Source organism: Cherax quadricarinatus, chromosome 5 (genome assembly GCF_038502225.1).
Source record: "Cherax quadricarinatus isolate ZL_2023a chromosome 5, ASM3850222v1, whole genome shotgun sequence".
In the NCBI taxonomy this organism is placed as follows: domain Eukaryota; kingdom Metazoa; phylum Arthropoda; class Malacostraca; order Decapoda; family Parastacidae; genus Cherax; species Cherax quadricarinatus.
In genome coordinates, this window is record NC_091296.1 from 22,456,047 (window position 1) to 22,483,091 (window position 27,045).

The following is a 27,045-nucleotide window of genomic DNA, read 5'->3' on the forward strand; positions in this document are numbered from 1 at the left end:
TCAGAACAATCCTTAGCTGCTATCTTGATAATCACTGAAACATCAGTAAACTTTCCTTCATCACATTTATATCACCAGCAGTTCCTTAACATATCACCTTTGGACGGAAGTTTGTTCATTGGAGGAACACTGGCATGGCCAAACAATGCATGTTCTGTGGCTTTCCTCGTTGATATTGTAAACCATACCACGGGTGGGATTTGAACCCGCGGTCAGAGAGTCTCAAAACTCCAGACCGTCGCGTTAGCCACTGGTAATCAGAGTATCTGAAAAGAGAGAAAGTTAGTTAATATTTATAAATATTGCAGAGTACATAGATACAGTAAATAAAACACTGCGCTGCGCTACTCAGTAATACAAACATATTCCAAAATTTCAATCGCAAATGCTGTAGCTAAGCCTCAACCAATTAACTTCATATTTGGCACTGAATCTAAGATGTATATAAGGAACAATGCCTGAAGAGTGCAGCTTTGGCCAAAATCTCAGTACTTCCTTTTGTACCTAACGATCTTTAGATAATGCTGCCATCTGAAACAGCAAAGTTTGCAGATGACACAAAATTCTTAAAAAAAAAAAAAAGGAGCATCCTCAGGAGATTGAATATTTAGAGTAATCTGGATAGGTTGACGATGTTGTCGGTGAGGTTCACTCAAACACAAAGAGCTATTTGATGTACAAAATGAGTGAATAATTTTATAGAATGGAACGAAGCTTCAGTGAAGGAGATGTAGCACAAACACTTGTAGAGCTCTTTTTACTAACAAATTTATAGAAAAACTGAACATACTACCCTCTGAATATGTAAGTGCAAAGACAATACAGTCATTTAAAAACCAATTTCACAAGTCCTCTGCAAACATAGAAGTTAACTAGATACTTTGCGGAGGAAAACTGTAGTCAATGTTTTCCTGATGCAAGTTGAGCAGCTACATCAGGAATAATAGTTAACAAGGAGCCACTCTGGGTAAAACAGTAGTTGTGTTAGTAGTAGAGGTTATTGAGGTAGCTATACCAGTGACCAAAGTATCCAGAAACAGAACTAGTATTACTAGACGTGGAACCACTAGTTTACCTGGAGAGAGTTCCGGGTGTCAACGCCCCCGCGGCCCGGTCGGTGACCAGGCCTCATGGTGGATCAGAGCCTGATCAACCAGGCTGTTACTGCTAGCTGCACGCAATCCAACGTACGATCCACAGCCTGGCTGGTCAGGTACCGACTTTAGGTGCTTGTCCGGTGCCTGCTTGAAGACAGCCAGGGGTCTATTGGTAATCCCCCTTATGTATGCTGGGAGCAATTTCACCTGCCTTGAAAGGTGCTGTTAGTGTGCAGCAATATTCCAGCCTAAATAGAACAAGCGACCTGAAGAGTGTCATCATGGGCTTTGCATCCCTAGTTTTGAAGGTTCTCATTATCCATCCTGTCATTTTTCTAGCAGATGCGATTGATACAATGTTATGGTCCATGAAGGTGAGATCCTCCAACATGATCACTCCCAGGTCTTTGACGTTGGTTTTTCGCTGTATTTAGTGGCCGGAATTTGTTTTGTACTCTGATGAAATTGAAATTTTCCATCGTTGAACTTCATATTGTTTTCTGCAGCCCATTGAAAGATTTGGTTGATGTCCGCCTGGAGCCTTGCAGTGTCTGCAATGGAAGACACTGTCATGCAGATTCGGGTGTCATCTGCAAAGGAAGACACGGTGCTGTGGCTGACATCCTTGTCTATGTCAGATATGAGGATGAGAAACAAGATGGGAGCGAGTACTGTGCCTTGTGGAACAGAGCTTTTAACCGTAGCCGCCTCAGACTTTACTCCGTTGACTACTACACTTTGTGTTCTGTTTGTGAGGAAATTATAGATCCATCTACCAACTTTTCCTGATATTCATTTAGCACTCATTTTGTGCGCTATTACGCCATGGTCACACTTGTCGAAGGCTTTTTCAAAGTTTGTATATATTACATCTGCATTCTTTTTGCCTTCTAGTGCATCTAGGACCTTGTCGTAGTGATCCAATAGTTGAGACAGACAGGAGCGACCTGCTTTAAACCTATGTTGCCCTGGTTTGTGTAATTGATGGATTTCTAGATGGGTGGCGATCTTGCTTAGGAACCTTTCAAAGATTTTTATGATATGGGATGTTAGTGCTATCGGTCTGTAGTTCTTTGCTATTGCTTTACTGCCGCCTTTGTGGAGTGGAGCTATGTCTGTTGTTTTTAGTAACTGTGGGACGACCCCCGTGTCCATGCTCTCTCTCCATAGGGAGAGGGAGCATGCCCATGCACTCTGCCCTGGGGCAGAGTGCATGGGCATGTCATTTATCGCCTGTTCAAAGTCATTTGGCGTCTGGATAACATCAGATAGGCTTGTGTTTACCAAATTCTGTGGCTCTCTCATAAAAAAATAATTTCGATCTTCGACTCTCAGTCTGGTTAGCGGCTTGCTAAAAAGCTGAGTCATATTGGGACTTGAGTAGCTCATTTCCTTGCTGTCGTCTGTGTAGGACCCATCTTGATTAAGTAGGGACCCAATACTGGATGTTGTTCTCGACTTTGATTTGGCATAAGTAAAGAAATACGTTGGGTTTCTTTCGATTTCATTGATGGCTTTTAGTTCTTCCCGCGATTTCTGACTCCTGTAAGATTTCTTTAGCTAAAGTTCGATGTTTGCTATTTCTCTGACCAGTGTCTCCCTACGCATTTCAGATATATTGGCCTCTTTTAGCCGCTCTGTTATTCTTTTCCGTCGCCTGTAAAGGGAGCGCCTGTCTCTTTCTATTTTACATCTACTACTCCTTTTTCTTAAACACAGCTCTAGAGGAGGTGGTGGAATAATAGTTGCGGTGCAGTATGAACAGTAGTAGAAAGCAGAGGTAGATGGTAGCCCATGCCTTCCATTTCAGTCTCTTCTATCAGGTCCATGACGTCTCTTAGCTATGGTATGTTTTTCATGCCGGCAATGGCCAGAATGAATGAGGGTAGTGATAAATCCTCCTGCGTTATTACCATCCCAAAAACATCAAGATGGTAGTCCGTAAACTAGATAGAAGTAGTCTTCAACAGACAACTTCAGTGTGGAATTTGAAATCCTATGCTATCTGTCTTTTTCATGTACACATCCCCTTCACCTGTGTTGGTGGAGGAGACCTGTACGACCACCGCGGAAGTTGTGTGGTCTGGCTCATCCGGCAAAGCTTGTGCCGTTGTGAGGGGAATTAGAACCCACACAGATATCAGGTGTTTGTGGGGACGTTGGGTGGCTGGCTGGGGTACACGTCCACCTGATACTTCCACACATCTACCCCTCACAATCACCTGATACACTCCCACACAACCACTCTGACACACACACCAGATACACTCCCACACACCCACCCTGACACACCACATACACTCCCACACACCCTCCCACACACCCTCCCACACACCCTGACACACACCAGATATACTCCCACACACCATGGCACACACCAGATACACTCCCACATACTCACCCTGACACTCATCAGATACACACACACACACACACACACACACACACACACACACACACACACACACACACACACACACACACACACACCCTGACACTCATCAGATACACCCCCACACACCCTAACACCCACCAGATACACCCATACACTTACCCTGACACTCACCAGATATACTCCTACACTGAAATTAAGTGGACGCCCCTATTCGAGCCATGGTAACTATACTCTTGTAGCTTTAATTATGTGAAGGTAAAGTAAAAAGAAAGGGGGCGGGGGGAGGAACTAGAGAGAAAACGGGTAATTACCACAGTATAACCAATTACCACTTGATCCTCTTAATCGGAAGACGCAGAAGGAAATAAAGTTCTAGCAGGAAGAAGAAATAAAGAAGGGATTTGGGCAAGAAGAGCGAAGCCCAATAGTGTCCAAAGATACATTAGAGATGTGATTTACCAGCTACAATAGTTTGATCGGTGGTAGTCTGGTCCTCATGGCAGGCCTCCTACCAAGTGCTCGACTCTCCAGTAAACACACAGTTCATGAACTCCCTATATATGACTCAAGGGAGAATGAAAGTCATCTGTTATAGAACTTTAGTGAAATAAAAAAAAAATATGTCAGGAAACGCCTCGGTAAAAGCGGAATTTCTCTCGTTATTTTATTTTCTCCCCCATTCCAACACCAGTGAATTACTGCCTAGTATTGACCCGTGATGTGTTGGGACTTAAATATTTATAGAGTTTGTTAATGATCAGTTTGTGGTGTTTACGTGTGCTATGGTGTGACTGCAGTGTAGGTAACTCGTCCTCACACCACAGATTTGAACGTCGTCTGTGTTTGCCCAGACACAGCCACTCCAGAAGTGTCGCGGCCCAGACACAGCCACTCCAGAAGTGTCGCGGACGTTTGATGCTTATATAATTTATTCTTTTTATTAATAAGGAAGGTGTTACAAAAAACGCGATTCTAAAAGCTTAGAGATCTCCAGTGAATACTAGAAAGGACTGCCCTTCTAGCATCCAGCCTGTTACTGGATTTTCGTAACAATTAGTCAGTATCCTTGTCCAATTATCCAGTAGAATTCAGTATGATTCAATAGTGCTTCAGGATTACAACTGGTAGGCTACTAACTAGAGAAATTAAAATTTAATAAATTTATTAAGTCAAGAGGTATATTATCAAATTAAATTAAATTAAATTAAATCACAGTAATCAAAATAATAATCACTTCTCTCAAGTACAATATTATTGTGCTGAAAGCACATATCACATTTATAATTCTTAAGTACCGTCTGGTACATTAACATTTAATAAGATATTACAAATATGTACAAGTAAGTATGTATATGTGTAAGTGCTCTAAGTAGTTCGCTATGTCTCAAGACTCGACTAGACTTAAACAAGTGACTGACAATTTCCTCAAATAAACTAACTTCTTAACCAACTGGCAGTCAGAACAGTCTGCTTGAACAATAAAAAGAATGCTAATCCCAATAGCAATATAACAAGCAACTGCGACACAGAATCAGGAACAAGGAGATAATGTAACGACACTAAGTAGGGACCATCTGCAGATCATCCACAAAAGTCACAAAACTCCCATACTTGTGAGTTCATTACCTTTGTAAATTGTGAATTCATTACCTCTGTAACTTGCTCAGCTATCAAAACTTTGAGGCCCAGTCCCTGGACCCATTATGTACCTCTGTAATCTTTTGACTACCGCCCACAGGATGGGTATGGGGTGCATAATAAACATATTAAACTAACTAAACTACTGAATCTAAGTTCAGCATAAGAAAATCCCCGACTGTGATAATACACAGAAACCAGTACAAGTTAGGTGAGAAGCTACAGCTCAGGACCTGAGTTACTCAGAGTGTCTATGAGACACACTACCTCAGTACAACGTCGAAAATCACTAAGTCTATACAATGTTCTGTGAACAGAGTTCTACAGAACTAACAAGAATAATGAGACAGACGATCTGTCCAACCACCAAGAGAGTCTAGACCAGACTGAATACTTCAGGCGAGGTGAGGACACCCCCCCCTCGATCACGTGATAGCTCCGTGGGTTGCTGCCCAGCAACAACGAGAAGCCGGCAGTCTAACGAGCCACAAGCGATAATTACAGTAGTTAGACAATCAAGACTTGAACTGAGCACAAATGTTACATCCTACCTCACAAAATTTAGTTAAGTCAAATAATAATAATATAAAGCAATATATTTACGATTTAGCTATTATCGTAAATATAAGCAATATAAAATTATATGAAAAGGTGATAATTATATATATACATTATATTCATAATCATAATATACATTATATATATTGCAACCCATTCAGGGGTTGCAACAGAAGGTAACGTTTTGAAATGGACGCTGAGAATCGCGGCTAAAACACGAAATGTTATGCCGTGTTAGGCGAATTTGACTCACGAAATCGTAATAACACGAGTGCTAACAAACCACGGGACGGATGGGGTTCGAACCTATGGGTTCAAACCATACCCGTTCCATAGTTATAAGTGAATTTGTCATTATCCAGAACTCGTCTACCATAATACTCATTTTCTTTTAAATTTTAATTATACCATAATAAGTAGTCATTATTATGACTCTGATTTTACTTCAAATAATATCCTATATCAGAGGTTGGGAAATGAATAAATTCCGGAAAATACAAAATCTCAGATATTTTTCGAGAAAAAAAATGTAGGTTTTGTAATGTGGTATGTGTGTAAGTGTGTAGTGATAATGTGGTATGTGTGTGTGTAGTGATAATGTGGTATGTGTGTAAGTGTGTAGTGATAATGTGGTATGTGTGTGTGTAGTGATAATGTGGTATGTGTGTAAGTGTGTAGTGATAATGTGGAAGCATTCTCCGACTCCATTGTCTGGAAACTTCTCATTGTGGAATTCCTTTTTAAGATAATTATGCCAAGAATACTAGACACTGGGATGGTACTCTGAAACTCTTTCGTATATATGATTTGACCGCATCTGCCATGTTTGAGAGTCAGGATTTATGGAGGTAATAACAGGTCTCTGAGTTGATGGGAAATTGTCAGGCGGCGCTGCTGATCATCATAAAGAATTAGACAGATGAAAGACGTAATAACTGGGCAGATCAACGAGCTCACTCCATAGTTGAGGGTGCGCACTGGCCAGCCATAAGTTGAATTAAACCTGTTAGTAACGAGGGAAAGAGTCTGCTCCCGGCCACGGAAACACCATTGTAGATGCGAGCGTAAACATGGCACGATGCTTATCTCCCACCGGGTCCAGTCTCATAGTCACGAGGCTCCACCAACCTGTTAATCCCCAGCCTCATGAATCAAAAACGAAATGACATAGAAACTGGATCCTTAAGAGCTACTCTGGCACCTTAGTTCCGATGGGCAAGATAAGCCACAGCTCTTGGGCCGGTGGTCGTGGCTAGATCGGCGATTGCAAGGTTCACGGTGTGATTTTGATATGCGCTCTCAGTGTAAGATAATGTGTGGTAAAGGGTACGAGGTCTTAATGGGTTCTCAGAGGTACCAGCTTGAGTCTTGTGGCGTCTCCAGGGACGGGTTTTCAAGAGGTTTAAGTCAGAAGAAAATAAATGGAAGTGAGATCCGATGAGAGAGTTAAGAAGTGAAACTTCAGATAAATAGGACAATGGATGAGAGACTAAATACGAGCGGTCATTTCTGAATAATGACGCCTGTGCCCAGGTAAACCATCCTATACCCCGTCCTGAGTACCCAAGTAACCCATCCTGTCTATCTAAATAACCTGTGTACCCAAGGAAACCATCACAAGTATCCAGGTAACCCATCACAAGTACCCAAGTAACCCATCACAAGTACCCAAGTAACCCATCACAAGTACCCAAATAACTCATCCTGTGTACCCAACTAACCCATCACAAGTATCCAGGTAGCCCATCACATGTACCCAAGTAACCCATCACAAGTACCCAAGTAACCCATCACAAGTACCCAAGTAACCCATCACAAGTACCCAAGTAACCCATCACAAGTACCCATGTAACCCATCACAAGTACCCAAGTAACCCATCACAAGTACCCAAGTAACCCATCACAAGTACCCAAATAACTCATCCTGTGTACCCAAGTAACTCATCACAAGTACCCAACTAACCCATCACAAGTACCCAAGTACCCCATCACATGTACCCAAGTAACCCATCACAAGTACCCAAGTAACCCATCACAAGTACCCAAGTACCCCATCACAAGTACCCAAGTAACCCATCACAAGTACCCAAGTAACCCATCACAAGTACCCAAGTAACCCATCACAAGTACCCAAGTACCCCATCACAAGTACCCAAGTAACCCATCACAAGTACCCAAGTAACCCATCACAAGTACCCAAGTAACCCATCACAAGTACCCAAGTACCCCATCACAAGTACCCAAGTAACCCATCACAAGTACCCAAGTAACCCATCACAAGTACCCAAGTAACCCATCACAAGTACCCAAGTACCCCATCACAAGTACCCAAGTTACCCATCACAAGTACCCAAGTAACCCATCACAAGTACCCAAATAACTCATCCTGTGTACCCAAGTAACTCATCACAAGTACCCAACTAACCCATCACAAGTACCCAAGTACCCCATCACAAGTACCCAAGTAACCCATCACAAGTACCCAAGTACCCCATCACAAGTACCCAAGTACCCCATCACAAGTACCCAAGTAACCCATCACAAGTACCCAAGTAACCCATCACAAGTACCCAAGTACCCCATCACAAGTACCCAAGTAACCCATCACAAGTACCCAAGTAACCCATCACAAGTACCCAAGTACCCCATCACAAGTACCCAAGTAACCCATCATAAGTACCCAAGTAACCCATCACAAGTACCCAAGTAACCCATCACAAGTACCCAAGTAACTCATCACAAGTACCCAAGTAACCCATCACAAGTACCCAAGTACCCCATCACAAGTACCCAAGTAACCCATCACAAGTACCCAAATAACTCATCCTGTGTACCCAAGTAACTCATCACAAGTACCCAACTAACCCATCACAAGTACCCAAGTACCCCATCACAAGTACCCAAGTAACCCATCACAAGTACCCAAGTACCCCATCACAAGTACCCAAGTAACCCATCACAAGTACCCAAGTAACCCATCACAAGTACCCAAGTAACCCATCACAAGTACCCAAGTACCCCATCACAAGTACCCAAGTACCCCATCACAAGTACCCAAGTAACCCATCTTAAGTACCCAAGTAACCCATCACAAGTACCCAAGTAACCCATCACAAGTACCCAAGTACCCCATCACAAGTACCCAAGTAACCCATCACAAGTACCCAAGTACCCCATCACAAGTGCCCAAGTACCCCATCACAAGTACCCAAGTAACCCATCACAAGTACCCAAGTAACCCATCACAAGTACCCCATCACAAGTACCCAAGTAACCCATCACAAGTACCCAAGTAACCCATCACAAGTACCCAAGTAACCCATCATATTTTCCTTCGTTCATTGTTTAACAAAGTTACCGACGCCAGTGTCTCAGCACTTCCAGTAAACTTACAATTTCTTTATATTTAGTCTCGACTAGTTCAAATATGGTAGAAATAAGTAAGCTTGTTAATCACAGAGAAAACTGTCTTCACTTTTTTCTTGCAGCGGGGGGTCGAGTTTCCGCACCTGTAGTATCCATCATTAAACCTGCAAGATCTCTTAAGATCCTTCAACGTCCTACCAACAGAAATAAGACATTTCTGTAACAACTAGTAGATCACTGAGGTGATGGTTTGTGTGATTCTCCTGGCACCAGAAGTCTGGTTGATCAAGCTGTATATCACGTACAAGGGTACGTGTTTATGTAATATACAGGGATATAACAGATCAAATGAGCCATTGTCAGCATGAGTGAGAGAAGGATCTGTCCAACCCTACGTGGGTGAGAGCAGGATCTGTCCTACCCTACGTGAGTGAGAGCAGGATCTGTCCAACCCTACGTGTGTGAGAGCAGGATCTGTCCTACCCTACGTGGGTGAGAGCAGGATCTGTCCTACCCTACGTGAGTGAGAGCAGGATCTGTCCAACCCTACGTGGGTGAGAGCAGGATCTGTCCTACCCTACGTGGGTGAGAGCAGGATCTGTCCTACCCTACGTGGGTGAGAGCAGGATCTGTCCTACCCTACGTGGGTGAGAGCAGGATCTGTCCAACCCTACGTGGGTGAGAGCAGGATCTGTCCAACCCTACGTGGGTGAGAGCAGGATCTGTCCAACCCTACGTGAGTGAGAGCAGGATCTGTCCTGTCCACCCTACGTGGGTGAGAGCAGGATCTGTCCTACCCTACGTGAGTGAGAGCAGGATCTGTCCAACCCTACGTGGGTGAGAGCAGGATCTGTCCTACCCTACGTGGGTGAGAGCAGGATCTGTCCAACCCTACGTGGGTGAGAGCAGGATCTGTCCTACCCTACGTGAGTGAGAGCAGGATCTGTCCAACCCTACGTGGGTGAGAGCAGGATCTGTCCAACCCTACGTGAGTGAGAGCAGGATCTGTCCAACCCTACGTGAGTGAGAGCAGGATCTGTCCAACCCTACGTGAGTGAGAGCAGGATCTGTCCAACCCTACGTGGGTGAGAGCAGGATCTGTCCTACCCTACGTGAGTGAGAGCAGGATCTGTCCAACCCTACGTGTGTGAGAGCAGGATCTGTCCTACCCTACGTGGGTGAGAGCAGGATCTGTCCTACCCTACGTGGGTGAGAGCAGGATCTGTCCTACCCTACGTGAGTGAGAGCAGGATCTGTCCAACCCTACGTGTGTGAGAGCAGGATCTGTCCTACCCTACGTGATTGAGAGCAGGATCTGTCCAACCCTACGTGAGTGAGAGCAGGGTCTGTCCAACCCTACGTGTGTGAGAGCAGGATCTGTCCTACCCTACGTGATTGAGAGCAGGATCTGTCCAACCCTACGTGAGTGAGAGCAGGGTCTGTCCAACCCTACGTGGGTGAGAGCAGGATCTGTCCTACCCTACGTGGGTGAGAGCAGGTCCTGTCTTACCCTACATGGGTAAGAGCAGGTCCTGTCTTACCCTACGTGAGTGAAAGCAGGTGTTGTCTTACCCTACGTGAGTGAAAGCAGGTGTTGTCTTACCCTACGTGAGTGAAAGCAGGTGTTGTCTTACCCTACGTGAGTGAAAGCAGGTGTTGTCTTACCCTACGTGAGTGAAAGCAGGTGTTGTCTTACCCTACATGGGTAAGAGCAGGTCCTGTCTTACCCTACGTGAGTGAAAGCAGGTGTTGTCTTACCCTACGTGAGTGAAAGCAGGTGTTGTCTTACCCTACGTGAGTGAAAGCAGGTGTTGTCTTACCCTACGTGAGTGAAAGCAGGTGTTGTCTTACCCTACGTGAGTGAGAGCAGGTGTTGTCTTACCCTACGTGAGTGAAAGCAGGTGTTGTCTTACCCTACGTGAGTGAAAGCAGGTGTTGTCTTACCCTACGTGGGTGAGACCATGTGGGATAAAACGTCAATTTAGTAAAGTGTCAAAGATTTCCATCTTCTTTATTGAATTATCATCATCCTCGTCTTGGCTAGATTTGATTAGCTTAACCAAAATTATTCTAACTTAACCTAACCTAACTTCACCAAAAGACCGAAAAATACCTGACCAGGGAGGGTGTCAGGTCTGTGTAACACCTGCCAGGTAAACACTGAACACAGATAAGCCATAGCTGGAAAGCAGTATTTTCCTTCTTTACCAAGCGTACGTTTTTGCACGTTCTGTATTTATTAAAAATAAAAACGGATGTATTTATACGAAACCTGGTTAGAAGTCAGTGGAAACACAATCACAACATTAAAGATTCTCGGCAATATCGATAAGATATTCACCGTTGCATGGAAGACAACACTAATGTAAATTTATAATTGAAATCTGCAAGGAAGGAGGATAGGGTATTTTGTCAGTGTCTGGGTAGTGAGTGAGCGAAGTGCTTATTCTCCGTAAACGACTAATTAGTGAGTATATATTTACAACAGTGTGTTTTATGGTGATGGTGACAATGGTGACGAAATAGTGATTGGTGTGGTACCAGCGGTGGTGATGCCGAAAAAATGGTTCAGAGAACAGACAAGATGATAAATTAGACACTTTTGAAACGCTTGGTTATCTTTATTGTGGAAACGTTTTACCACCCAATAGCTTCCTTAGTCCAGTACAAAGAAGAATGGTTGAAGATCAGGAGGAGTTTGAGGTAATCAATCCTTCAGCCTGGAGTCGATGTGACCAGTCCATCAGTCTTGATAAGAGTACATCATATGTGCGTAGTAGTAGCAGCTTATATACTGTAAACAGGTGATGTTAAGCAGTCATAGTCGGTGTCACCTTGACAAATCCACAAGTTTAAGTAGATCGTGCCTATAAGTTAGGCAAGCGCAGAATATTCTGTATCAAGATCCCAAGATGTTGTGTATGCTACTTTCACCTGTGGATTTGTCCAAGGTGACACCCTCTGCAACTGCTTCACTTCACCTGTCTACTAGATTTTATGAGTGTGTATGTAGTCTGTCTTAACCTAATTTAAATTTAAAAAAAAATGAATGTGAGAACTGTTCCAAAACTGACGCTGGGTAATGTGTAAGGGTAATGTGTAAGGAAATGAACGTCTTAAAATGAGAATGGGTTGGAATATGACAAGAAGTGACATCTTGTCTGTGACTACGCCTGAACCACACTGTTGTTAACTTGCGTGGTTACTGTTCACTGAGCCAGGTTGTTGTTAACTCGCGTGGTTACTGTTAGACTCAGTCAGGCTGTTGTTGGCCCGCATGGTTACTGTTAGACTGAGCCAAGCTGTTGTTGACTCGCATGGTTACTGTTCCACTGAGCCAGGCTGTTGTTGGCTCACATGGTTATCGATAAACTGAGCCAGGCTGTTGTTGACTCGCATGGTTACTGTTCCACTGAGCTAGGGTGTTGTTGGCTCGCATGGTTACTGTTCCACTGAGTTTGGGTGTTGTTGGCTCCCATGGTTACTGTTCCACTGAGCTAGGTTGTTGTTGGCTTGTATCTGCTCTTAGTCAGGTAAGTCTTCCCGACACAAGCTTGCTATTACTGATCCAGGCAGTTTATCTCTGGTCCTTGTACAGCGTGAGGCCAGACCTCGTCACGTATACTAGGTGTTACAGATAGAGGTAACTCCTCTTCTGTGGCTGGAGTTCCTACTCTCACACCATCCTTGGGCAGGCCACTCATCTCAAACACTAACTCTCGCTCGGCCCCGCCACTTACTCGCTCTTGCGGATCTCAGAGGCTCTTCATCTCCAGCAGAGGTATTGTTGTCGCCGCATCCGTCATCGCGATCCCCTCCTCCAGATCCTGTCCTCCTGTGACCTGTCATGGAAGCAGACGGTCCCTGTCCCGCGCCCTCGTCTTTTAAGACGTGGGACCTTGGGGAACTTTTAAGGGAGTCTTTCGACAATAATTTCTTTTAAACTGATGTTAACTGTTTTGACACAGTATGCTGTATTTGTTCGTAGCTTTCACTGTTGGTCGATTTTATCATTGTTTTATTGTGTTGTGTATATTTTCTTATGCCTGTGAGCGCTGAGTGACCTTCGCGGCCAAAGTTCTTCGATAATGTCACGACTACTATTTGTAAATGGTCCAAGCCGGACCGAAACGTCGTCATAAGCTTCTTTCTTCTATGCGCGGGTTAATTGTGTAGCAACAAGTACTACTACTACTACTACTACTACTACTACTATTATTCGTCTTAAAGACAACAAACCCACCGTTGTTTTCTTGCAACTTGGAAGTCGTCCCACCAACCCACCCACCACAGTCTTTGAAACCAGTCATCGCGACACCCCGCAGCGCCGCCTCCACCAGGGTACCGATACCTACATTGTCCCCCGCCGGCTGATGAGCCGCGGATACCGGACACTACACGCGCATTATCGACAGGCGTGGGAAAATTACAGCCCCCGCATCAAGACAAGGAAAGCATCCTCGAGGTCCTCCAAGATGGTGACCACAGACCCTTCACAATTACAGGGATGGTGTGCGCTGGTAGATGCTTGGCCTGATGCATGTTTCTTTCTGCAGGATACCAGTCGCCACGCCAAATATAAACAACTGGAAGAGAAGCGCAGGGTTCAGTGGGATGCAAGACATCCACTGCTAGGTGGGGCTTCAAGGTTAAAAAATAAGTCACAGCACTGTGGCTGGGACAATTGTCAAGTAACGAGAGTATCGGGAGTGAACTTTAGATGACGTTTTTGTTCTGTCGTGGATCATCAGCTCGCGAGAGAGAGAAGGGAACAGCAAGGCAGAAGTTAGGTTTGTGAGTAGGTTTTTGAGAAAGCCAGTGTTAGGTAAAGTCATATTTGTTTGAGGATTGGAGCATTTGATAAATGTGCTGGGAATGCATCAGGAGAAATAAAAATGGGACTCGCATTCACATTATTATTCATGGGAAGAGCGATAAACCCGCAGGGGTCATTCAGCTCCTGGTACTATGGAAGGCAATCAAGTTAAGAGCCAAGGTAAGGGGGATAAAAGTTTTGCAAAGGAATGTTGTGTAGAATGGCCTAATAAAAAAGACTGCAAATGTGAAGGCTAGAAGAGGTATTGATAGTGTTGACAGAGGACCTGTTTTTAAGTGAACTGCGATCTCTTGCACAACAGGTGTCAACAAGGGAAAAACCATGCACCTTAAATTTACATTTTAAGATCTGTTGCTCTTCCTGAGCTCATATGAATGCCTAGTCTCGTCCAGGGTATTATGCCGTCTCCTTCCAGTATGCTACCCATAACAGTCGGCTTAAACCTGGTGTCATTTACTGTTAAGTAAACAAGGGCAACGGATATAAGAAAACATGCCTGACATCTACACTTCCCCCAGAATCGAATCCAGGTGCTTGGTTTGAGAGACGGTATCGTACCACTGCCACTTTCTCTTGCCTTCTCTAAATCTATCAGAAAGGGAACAGACAAGTTGATAGCTATGTTAACATTCCAAGGTCTACAGTATGTGGCATGTTGAATGATCTCATATGAAATCCTCATGTGGTGGAGCTGCTGGCTTGTATGTTGCCTGAGTCACCTGAGGTGCGCGTGCACACACACACACACACACACACACACACACACACACACACACACACACACACACACACACACACACACACACACACACACATACACACACACACATACACACACACACACACACACACACACACACACACACACACACACACACACACACACACACACACAATGGTAACTAACTAACAATGGCTATGTACAAATGGGAACCAAAGACACAGAGGGAAAGGCAGTGGGACGAGAAAGTGGGGTCAGTCTTTGTTTGCGGGCTTCAGGAGAATGAAGGAGGACACACAATGAAAGATGATGGAAAGAAAAGCAAGAAATTGAAAACATTAAAGAAATAGGCGAGGAGGACATGACTGAGATAATAAATTTTCAGAGAATATGAGGGGGTACTCATAGGGGAGTAATCAGCTGGTCAAACTGATTTTCAAGACAGAAACGGTGCAGAACAGGATCATGCAAGAGAAACCACAACTGAAGGAAACAACATACAAGAGGGTGTTCTTAGACTGCAACAGAATGAGAATAGAACGACAGCAACTGAGGGAGAGGACACAGAAACGAAAGGGGCTAGAGAGAGAATGATAGAGTCAGCAGAGGACAACCAGAAAAGGGCAGAGCAACAAGTGCAGACACACAGAACCACCCTAAGAACACCACAGCCAAACACACTATCCCAGTACATACCACAGTCCACACTCACAGCCCCCATCCCACACTATGCCGTATAATCCCACAGCAACCTCCCAGGTCCCCCACTCCCCCAACCTCCACAAACCCCCCAGAACACAGTGTTAAAGAAGAAGCTGAAGGTATCGTACACCAGTGCTGATGAAATAACGAATAAGTGGGAGGAGTGGCACAAAATAATCAGAGGCATCACTGGACATTATAGCTCTCACAGAAACCAAGCTCACAGGAATGATAACAGATGCCATCTTTCCAACTGTATATCAGATCCTGAGGAAAGACAACGGAGGGGGTGGAGGAGTGGCACTGCTCATCAAAAAACTGCGATTTTGAGGAGCTGGAGAGAGGAGACAGAGGAGAAGCAAGAGACTACATAATAGGAATACTTCAGCCTGGAGGTCCCAAAGTGGTAATTACAGTGATGTATAGCCCACCACAGAATAGCAGGAGGCCAAGACAAGAATATGATGAGAGTAACAGAGCAGTGGTTGACACACTGGCTGAAGTGGCCAGAAGGGCTCATATGGGCAGAGCAAAACTGTTGGTTGTGGGTGACTTCAACCACAAAGAAATCGACTGGGAAAACAAGGAGTCACATGGGGGCCCAGAAACGTGGAGGACAAAGATGTTGGAGGTGGTATTGGAAAACTTCATGCATCAGCACATTAGGGACACTACCAGAGAGAGAGAGAAGATGAACTAGCAAGACTGGACCCAGTATTCACCTTAAGTAGTGAAGATATAGATGATATCACATATGAAAGGCCCCTCGGAGCTAGTAATCATGTGGTTCCGAGCTTCGAATATATAGAGTTACTAGTGTTGAGGGAAGCAGGAAGGGCAGAGCGGAGGAAAGGAAACTATAAGAGAGGGGACTACACAAGCTTGAGGAACTTCCTGTACGAGGTTCAGTGGGACAGGGAACTGGCAAGGAAATCAGTCAATGAGGTTACCTGGAGGTTATTCCGGGGATCAACGCCCCCGCGGCCCGGTCCATGACCAGGCCTCCCGATGGATCAGGGCCTGATCAACCAGGCTGTTACTGCTGGCCGCACCCAGTCCGACGTATGAGCCACAGCCCGGCTGATCCGGCACTGACTTTAGGTATCTGTCCACCTCTCTCTTGAAGGCAGCCAGGGGTTTATTGGCAATTCCCCTAATGCTTGATGGGAGGCTGTTGAACAGTTTTGGGCCCCGGACACTTATGGTGTTTTCTCTTAGTGTACCAATGGCGCCCCTACTTTTTATTGGCGGCATTTTGCATCGCCTGCCCAGTCTTTTACTTTCGTAGGGAGTGATTTCTGTGTGCAGATTTGGGACCATTCCTTCCAAGATTTTCCAAGTGTAGATTATGATATATCTCTCCCTCCTGCGTTCCAACGAGTACAAGTCAAGTGCTTCCAAGCGTTCCCAGTAGTTAAGGTGCTTGACAGAACTTATACGTGCAGTAAAGGATCTCTGTACACTCTCTAGATCTGCGATTTCACCTGCTTTGTATGGAGATGTTAATGTACAGCAGTATTCCAGCCTAGAGAGAACAAGTGATTTGAAAAGGATCATCATGGGCTTGGCATCTCTCGTTTTGAAAGTTCTCATTATCCATCCTATCATTTTCTTTGCACGTGCGATCGTGGCACTGTTGTGATCCTTGAAAGTGAGATCCTCAGACATTACTACTCCCAGGTCCCTTACATTATTTTTCCGCTCTATTGTATGGCTGGAGTCAGTAGTATACTCTGTTCTAGTTATTATCTCCTCCAGTTTTCCATAACGGAGTAGTTGGAATTTGTCCTCATTGAACATCATATTGTTTACCGTTGCCCACTGGAAAACTTTGGTTATATCTTCTTGGAGGTTAACCGCGTCCTCAGCAGATGACAGCCTCATGCAGATCCTAGTATCATCCGCAAAGGATGATACGGTGCTGTGGTGTATATCTCTGTTTATGTCTGATATGAGGATAAGGAATAAGATGGGGGCGAGTACTGTGCCTTGTGGAACAGAGCTCTTCACTATGGCAGCCTCCGATTTAACTCTGTTGACCACTACTCTTTGTGTTCGATTTGTTAGGAAGTTGAAGATCCATCTCCCCACTTTCCCAGTTATTCCTTTAGCACGTATTTTATGGGCTATTACGCCATGATCGCATTTGTCAAATGCTTTTGCAAAGTCTGTGTGACAACAATATGCGAGGCAGCAGAGGAGAGGTTTGTACCCAAGGGCAAGAGAAATAATGAGAAGGCCAGAACGAGCCCTTGGTTCACTCAGTGGTGCAGAGAGGCCAAAACCAAATGCACTAGATAATGGATGAAATATAGGAGACAAAGGACCCAGGAGAATAAGGAGAGTAATGGAAGAGCCAGAAATGAATGTTCATGGGTAAGGAGAGCCCAATGACAGTACGAAAATGACGTACCAACGAAAGCTAAGTCCGACCCAAAGCTGTTGTATAGTCACATCAGGAGGAAGACAGCAGTCAAGGACCAGGTAATCAGGCTGAGGAAAGACGTATGTGAGGAGCTCAACGTGAGATTTAAAAGAAGTATTCACAATGGAGACAGAAAGGGCTCCTGAAACACAGAGGGGTGGAGTACATCACCAAGTGCTAGACACAATACATACAACCGAGAAAGAGGTGAGGCTGCTAAGCGAACTAAATACCTCAAAGGCGATGGGGCTGGACATCTCTCTGTGGGTCCTGAGAGGGGAAGCAGAGGCATTTTGCGTGCCACTAACAACAATCTTAACACATCTATCGCAACAGGGCAGCTCCATGAGGTATGGAAGACAGCAAACATAGTCCCAATTTTTAAAAAAGGAGACAGACACACAGCACTAACTACAGACCAGTATCACTGACATGCATAGTATGCAAAGTCATGGAGAAGATTATCAGAAGAGTGGTAGAACACCTAAAAAGGAATGAGCTTATCAACGACAACCAGCGCGAATTCAGGGACGGGAAATCCTGTGTCACAAACCTACTGGAGTTCTATTACAAGGTGACAGCAGTAAGACGTGAGAGAGAGAGAGAGAGAGGGGTGGGTAGATTGCATTTTCTTGGTCTGTAAGAAGGCTTTTAACACAGTTCCACACAAGATATTTAGTGCAAAGGCTGGAGGACCAGGCAGGTATAACAGGAAAGGCACTGCAATGGTTAGAGAATACCTGATAGGGAGGCAGCAGCGAGTCATGGTACGACACAAGGTGTTGGATTGGGTGCCTGTGACGAGCTGGGTTCCACAGGGGTCAGTCCTAGGGCCCGCGCCGTTTCTATTACATTAGAATGACATGACGGAAGGAATACACTCAGAAGTGTGTTTGCAGACGATGTCAAGTTAATGAGAAAAATTCAATCGGAGGAGGACTGGGTAGGACTACAAAGGGATCTGGACAGGCTACAGGCCTAGTCCAGCAAATGGCTCCTGGAGTTCAACCCCGCCAATTCCAAAGTCATGAAGATCGGGGAAGAGCAAAGAAGACCGCAGACAGAATACAGCCTGGGGGGCCAAAGACTACAAACTTCACTTAAGGAAAAAGATCTTGGGGTGAGTATAACACCGAGCACATCCGAGGCGCACATCAACCAAATAACTGCTGCGGCATACGGGCGACTAGCAAACCTAAGAATAGCATTGCGACATCTCAGTAAGGAGTCGTTCATGACTCCGTATACCGTGTACATTAAGCCTATATTGGAGTATGCAGCACCAGTTTGGAACCCACTCCTGGCAAAGCACGTCAAGAAATTAGAGGAAGCGCAAAAGTTTGCAACGAGATTAGTCCCGGAGTTTAGGGGCATGTCCCATGAAGAGAGGTTAAGGGAAATCGACCTGACGACACTGGTGGTCAGGAGGGACAGGGAAGACATGATAACAACAGGGACAGGATGTTTCAGAGATGGGACACACCAACAAGGGGTCACAATTGGAAGTTGAAGACTCAGATGAGTCACAGGGATGTTAGGAAGTATTTCTTCAGTCACTAGAGTTGTCAGGAAGTAGAATAGCCTGGAAAGGGAGGTGGTGGAGGCAGGATCCATACATAGCTTTAAGAAAGGTATAATAAAGCTCACGGAGCAGGGAGTGACCTAGTAGCGACCAGTGAAGAGGCGGGGCCAGGAGCTATGACTCGACCCCTGCAACCACAATTGAGTATACACTCACGCACGCGCCCACACACACACACACACACACACACATACACATACACATACACACACACACACATACACATACACACACACACACACACACACCTACACACACACCTACACACACACCTACACACACACACACACCTACACACACCTACACACACACACACACACACACACACCTACACACACAACAGGCCTAGTGTCTAATCAACATGTGCCTAGGACAAAATGGTAACTAACACACACACACACACACACACACACACACCAGGAGCCGAGTCTCGACCCCTGCAATCACAAATAGGTGTGCACAAAGAGGTGAGTACACACACGCGCTCACGCACGCCAGCCATTTAAAGTGATAATGCAGTGTTCATCAGACTACATTAGGTGATATAGGGTGATGATGCGAGAGTAAAGTCGGAGGTGCCAGTAACTTAAGATATAATGAGACTTCATGCGTGTTAACTCTTGTCTTTACTTCATTATATTTATATAAATTATAAGACGTAAATTATAGCATTAAATAGCCAGGTAGTACGAAATTATAGTCAAATATATTTTATTTTAGACTTTCTTGAAGCCTTCACTTTTCATGTTCGCAGGTTTACCCAGCCTGAGTGTAGGCTTCCAGGGTTTAACAAATGTAATTTTGAGTATAAAAATATTTTTGGTCGATGCTTTGTTTACGTATTTTAAGTATTTACCTCCAGTTAGCTCTGCGCTATCCCGATCCCTTTCCTTCCTTCCTTCCTTCCTTCCTTCCTTCCTCCCTTCCTTCCTTGCCAACACAGTGTCCTTCAAACAAAAATTTCGAGCTAGTTATTGGGGTTTCAAAGCCTATCGACTACATTAGGGTCATTAATGATGCCTGTAACAGAGATTAAAGTAAACTCTTATCATATATACGCTGAGAGAAATACACCTCTCAGTGTACCTACCTAGCTGCGTCTATAATTATATGTTGCTGGTGATCAGGGAAGGACAGAGAGGGAGTCTTATTCGCGTATACAAGCATCGCTTATTTAATTTTATTATGCACTAAAATAGTCAGTCAAAATTTAGAAAGGTGTATGTGTATGTGGGAAGGGAAGGGGGGAGATGGATCACGTCGGAGGGGAAGGGGGGAGATGGATCACGTCGGAGGGGAAGGGGGGAGATGGATCACGTCGGAGGGGAAGGGGGGAGATGGATCACGTCGGAGGGGAAGGGGGGAGATGGATCACGTCGGAGGGGAAGGGGGGAGATGGATCAAGTCGGAGGGGAAGGGGGGAGATGGATCACGTCGGAGGGGAAGGGGGGAGATGGATCACGTCGGAGTGGAAGGGGGGAGATGGATCACATCGGAGGGGAAGGGGGGAGATGGATCACATCGGAGGGGAAGGGGGGAGATGGATCACGTCGGAGGGGAAGGGGGGGGATGGATCACGTCTCATGAGTTGGTTGATTAGTTGAGCTTAAACTCAATCAACTACGTATACGACTACACGACTCGTTAAGGCTGTATGTAACCTGTTTCCCACATCACCAGACAAGAATACCTTAGTACCTAAAATAGGCATTATTGGATCCTGTGTGTATATAGACAGAGTATATACACAGAGACGTACACTTCTCGGTGTACATCACCATCACTTGATCCCTGTGACTCAACTAGAATGCCGAGACCGACACAGACAAACAAGTTTTCTCCTGAAGCGAATATAAAACGAGTTTCCCTTCAATAGGATTTAAATAAAGAATAATATAATGCATTTATCTTAATATGTAGGACAGTGTTGTGGTGGAGGGTAGGACAGTGTTGTGGTGGAGGGTAGGACAGTGTTGTGGTGGAGGGTAGGACAGTGTTGTGGTGGAGGGTAGGACAGTGTTGTGGTGGAGGATAGGACAGTGTTGTGGTGGAGGGTAGGACAGTGTTGTGGTGGAGGATAGGACAGTGTTGTGGTGGAGGGTAGGACAGTGTTGTGATGGAGGGAAGGACAGTGTTGTGGTGGAGGGTAGGACAGTGTTGTGGTGGAGGATAGGACAGTGTTGTGGTGGAGGGTAGGACAGTGTTGTGGTGGAGGGTAGGACAGTGTTGTGGTGGAGGGTAGGACAGTGTTGTGGTGGAGGGTAGGACAGTGTTGTGGTGGAGAGTAGGACAGTGTTGTGGTGGAGGGTAGGACAGTGTTGTCGTGGAGGGTAGGACAGTGTTGTGGTGGAGGGTAGGACAGTGTTGTGATGGAGGGTAGGACAGTGTTGTGGTGGAGGGTAGGACAATGTTGTGGTGGAGGATAGGACAGTGTTGTGATGGAGGGTAGGACAGTGTTGTGGTGGAGGGTAGGACAGTGTTGTGGTGTAGGATAGGACAGTGTTGTGGTGGAGGATAGGACAGTGTTGTGGTGGAGGATAGGACAGTGTTGTGGTGGAGGATAGGACAGTGTTGTGGTGGAGGATAGGACAGTGTTGTGGTGGAGGGTAGGACAGTGTTGTGCTGGAGGATAGGACAGTGTTGTGGTGGAGGATAGGACAGTGTTGTGATGGAGGGTAGGACAGTGTTGTGGTGGAGGGTAGGACAGTGTTGTGGTGGAGGATAGGACAGTGTTGTGGTGGAGGATAGGACAGTGTTGTGGTGGAGGATAGGACAGTGTTGTGGTGGAGGATAGGACAGTGTTGTGGTGGAGGGTAGGACAGTGTTGTGGTGGAGGATAGGACAGTGTTGTGGTGGAGGATAGGACAGTGTTGTGGTGGAGGGTAGGACAGTGTTGTGGTGGAGGATAGGACAGTGTTGTGGTGGAGGATAGGACAGTGTTGTGGTGGAGGGTAGGACAGTGTTGTGGTGGAGGATAGGACAGTGTTGTGGTGGAGGATAGGACAGTGTTGTGGTGGAGGGTAGGACAGTGTTGTGGTGGAGGATAGGACAGTGTTGTGGTGGAGGGTAGGACAGTGTTGTGGTGGAGGATAGGACAGTGTTGTGGTGGAGGATAGGACAGTGTTGTGGTGGAGGGTAGGACAGTGTTGTGGTGGAGGATATTACAGTGTTGTGATGGAGGGTAGGACAGTGTTGTGGTGGAGGATAGGACAGTGTTGTGGTGGAGGATAGGACAGTGTTGTGGTGGAGGGTAGGACAGTGTTGTGGTGGAGGATAGGACAGTGTTGTGGTGGAGGGTAGGACAGTGTTGTGGTGGAGGATAGGACAGTGTTGTGGTGGAGGATAGGACAGTGTTGTGGTGGAGGGTAGGACAGTGTTGTGGTGGAGGGTAGGACAGAGTTGTGGTGGAGGGTAGGACAGTGTTGTGATGGAGGGTAGGACAGTGTTGTGGTGGAGGGTAGGACAGTGTTGTGGTGGAGGATAGGACAGTGTTGTGATGGAGGGTAGGACAGTGTTGTGGTGGAGGATAGGACAGTGTTGTGGTGGAGGATAGGACAGTGTTGTGGTGGAGGGTAGGACAGTGTTGTGGTGGAGGATAGGACAGTGTTGTGGTGGAGGGTAGGACAGTGTTGTGGTGGAGGATAGGACAGTGTTGTGGTGGAGGATAGGACAGTGTTGTGGTGGAGGGTAGGACAGTGTTGTGGTGGAGGGTAGGACAGAGTTGTGGTGGAGGGTAGGACAGTGTTGTGATGGAGGGTAGGACAGTGTTGTGGTGGAGGGTAGGACAGTGTTGTGGTGGAGGGTAGGACAGTGTTGTGGTGGAGGATAGGACAGTGTTGTGATGGAGGGTAGGACAGTGTTGTGATGGAGGGTAGGACAGTGTTGTGGTGGAGGGTAGGACAGTGTTGTGGTGGAGGATAGGACAGTGTTGTGGTGGAGGATAGGACAGTGTTGTGGTGGAGGGTAGGACAGTGTTGTGGTGGAGGATAGGACAGTGTTGTGATGGAGGGTAGGACAGTGTTGTGGTGGAGGATAGGACAGTGTTGTGGTGGAGGATAGGACAGTGTTGTGGTGGAGGGTAGTACAGTGTTGTGGTGGAGGATAGGACAGTGTTGTGGTGGAGGGTAGGACAGTGTTGTGGTGGAGGATAGGACATTGTGGTGGAGGATAGGACAGTGTTGTGGTGGAGGGTAGGACAGTGTTGTGGTGGAGGGTAGGACAGTGTTGTGGTGGAGGGTAGGACAGTGTTGTGGTGGAGGGTAGGACAGTGTTGTGATGGAGGGTAGGACAGTGTTGTGGTGGAGGGTAGGACAGTGTTGTGGTGGAGGGTAGGACAGTGTTGTGATGGAGGGTAGGACAGTGTTGTGGTGGAGGGTAGGACAGTGTTGTGGTGGAGGGTAGGACAGTGTTGTGGTGGAGGGTAGGACAGTGTTGTGGTGGAGGGTAGGACAGTGTTGTGGTGGAGGATAGGACAGTGTTGTGGTGGAGGGTAGGACAGTGTTGTGGTGGAGGATAGGACAGTGTTGTGGTGGAGGGTAGGACAGTGTTGTGGTGGAGGATAGGACAGTGTTGTGGTGGAGGGTAGGACAGTGTTGTGGTGGAGGATAGGACAGTGTTGTGGTGGAGGGTAGGACAGTGTTGTGATGGAGGGTAGGACAGTGTTGTGGTGGAGGGTAGGACAGTGTTGTGGTGGAGGGTAGGACAGTGTTGTGGTGGAGGAGAGGACAGTGTTGTGGTGGAGGGTAGGACAGTGTTGTGGTGGAGGGTAGGACAGTGTTGTGATGGAGGGTAGGACAGTGTTGTGGTGGAGGGTAGGACAGTGTTGTGGTGGAGGGTAGGACAGTGTTCTGGTGGAGGATAGGACAGTGTTGTGGTGGAGGGTAGGACAGTGTTGTGGTGGAGGATAGGACAGTGTTGTGGTGGAGGGTAGGACAGTGTTGTGGTGGAGAGTAGGACAGTGTTGTGGTGGAGGGTAGGACAGTGTTCTGGTGGAGGATAGGACAGTGTTGTGGTGGAGGGTAGGAGAGTGTTGTGGTGGAGGATAGGACAGTGTTGTGGTGGAGGGTAGGACAGTGTTGTGGTGGAGGATAGGACAGTGTTGTGGTGGAGGGTAGGACAGTGTTGTGGTGGAGGATAGGACAGTGTTGTGGTGGAGGGTAGGAGAGTGTTGTGGTGGAGGATAGGACAGTGTTGTGGTGGAGGGTAGGACAGTGTTGTGGTGGAGGATAGGACAGTGTTGTGGTGGAGGGTAGGACAGTGTTGTGGTGGAGGATAGGACAGTGTTGTGGTGGAGGGTAGGACAGTGTTGTGGTGGAGGGTAGGAGAGTGTTGTGGTGGAGGATAGGACAGTGTTGTGGTGGAGGGTAGGACAGTGTTGTGGTGGAGGGTAGGACAGTGTTGTGGTGGAGGGTAGGACAGTGTTGTGGTGGAGGATAGGACAGTGTTGTGGTGGAGGATAGGACAGTGTTGTGGTGGAGGATAGGACAGTGTTGTGGTGGAGGGTAGGACAGTGTTGTGGTGGAGGATAGGACAGTGTTGTGGTGGAGGGTAGGACAGTGTTGTGGTGGAGGATAGGACAGTGTTGTGGTGGAGGATAGGACAGTGTTGTGGTGGAGGATAGGACAGTGTTGTGGTGGAGGGTAGGACAGTGTTGTGGTGGAGGATAGGACAGTGTTGTGGTGGAGGGTAGGACAGTGTTGTGGTGGAGGATAGGACAGTGTTGTGGTGGAGTGTAGGACAGTGTTGTGGTGGAGGATAGGCCAGTGTTGTGGTGGAGAGTAGGACAGTGTTGTGGTGGAGGATAGGACAGTGTTGTGGTGGAGGGTAGGACAGTGTTGTGGTGGAGGGTAGGACAGTGTTGTAGTGGAGGGTAGGACAGTGTTGTGGTGGAGGGTAGGAGAGTGTTGTGGTGGAGGATAGGACAGTGTTGTGGTGGAGAGTAGGACAGTGTTGTGGTGGAGGGTAGGACAGTGTTGTGGTGGAGGGTAGGACAGTGTTGTGGTGGAGGGTAGGACAGTGTTGTGATGGAGGGTAGGACAGTGTTGTGGTGGAGGGTAGGACAGTGTTGTGATGGAGGGTAGGACAGTGTTGTGGTGGAGAGTAGGACAGTGTTGTGGTGGAGGGTAGGACAGTGTTGTGGTGGAGGATAGGACAGTGTTGTGGTGGAGGGTAGGACAGTGTCGTGGTGGAGGATAGGACAGTGTTGTGGTGGAGGATAGGACAGTGTTGTGGTGGAGGATAGGACAGTGTTGTGGTGGAGGGTAGGACAGTGTTGTGGTGGAGGGTAGGACAGTGTTGTGGTGGAGGGTAGGACAGTGTTGTGGTGGAGAGTAGGACAGTGTTGTGGTGGAGGGTAGGACAGTGTTGTGGTGGAGGGTAGGACAGTGTTGTGGTGGAGAGTAGGACAGTGTTGTGGTGGAGGGTAGGACAGTGTTGTGGTGGAGGGTAGGACAGTGTTGTGGTGGAGAGTAGGACAGTGTTGTGGTGGAGGGTAGGACAGTGTTGTGGTGGAGGATAGGACAGTGTTGTGGTGGAGGGTAGGACAGTGTTGTGGTGGAGGATAGGACAGTGTTGTGGTGGAGGATAGGACAGTGTTGTGGTGGAGGATAGGACAGTGTTGTGGTGGAGGGTAGGACAGTGTTGTGGTGGAGGATAGGACAGTGTTGTGGTGGAGGGTAGGACAGTGTTGTGGTGGAGGGTAGGACAGTGTTGTAGTGGAGGGTAGGACAGTGTTGTGGTGGAGGGTAGGAGAGTGTTGTGGTGGAGGATAGGACAGTGTTGTGGTGGAGAGTAGGACAGTGTTGTGGTGGAGGGTAGGACAGTGTTGTGGTGGAGGGTAGGACAGTGTTGTGGTGGAGGGTAGGACAGTGTTGTGATGGAGGGTAGGACAGTGTTGTGGTGGAGGGTAGGACAGTGTTGTGATGGAGGGTAGGACAGTGTTGTGGTGGAGAGTAGGACAGTGTTGTGGTGGAGGATAGGACAGTGTTGTGGTGGAGGGTAGGACAGTGTTGTGGTGGAGGGTAGGACAGTGTTGTGGTGGAGGGTAGGACAGTGTTGTGGTGGAGGGTAGGACAGTGTTGTGGTGGAGGATAGGACAGTGTTGTGGTGGAGGGTAGGACAGTGTTGTGGTGGAGGATAGGACAGTGTTGTGGTGGAGGATAGGACAGTGTTGTGGTGGAGGATAGGACAGTGTTGTGGTGGAGGGTAGGACAGTGTTGTGGTGGAGGATAGGACAGTGTTGTGGTGGAGGATAGGACAGTGTTGTGGTGGAGGATAGGACAGTGTTGTGGTGGAGGGTAGGACAGTGTTGTGGTGGAGGATAGGACAGTGTTGTGGTGGAGGATAGGACAGTGTTGTGGTGGAGGGTAGGACAGTGTTGTGGTGGAGGATAGGACAGTGTTGTGGTGGAGGATAGGACAGTGTTGTGGTGGAGGGTAGGACAGTGTTGTGATGGAGGGTAGGACAGTGTTGTGGTGGAGGGTAGGACAGTGTTGTGATGGAGGGTAGGACAGTGTTGTGGTGGAGAGTAGGACAGTGTTGTGGTGGAGGGTAGGACAGTGTTGTGATGGAGGGTAGGACAGTTGTGGTGGAGGGTAGGACAGTGTTGTGGTGGAGGGTAGGACAGTGTTGTGGTGGAGGGTAGGACAGTGTTGTGGTGGAGGGTAGGACAGTGTTGTGGTGGAGGGTAGGACAGTGTTGTGGTGGAGGGTAGGACAGTGTTGTGG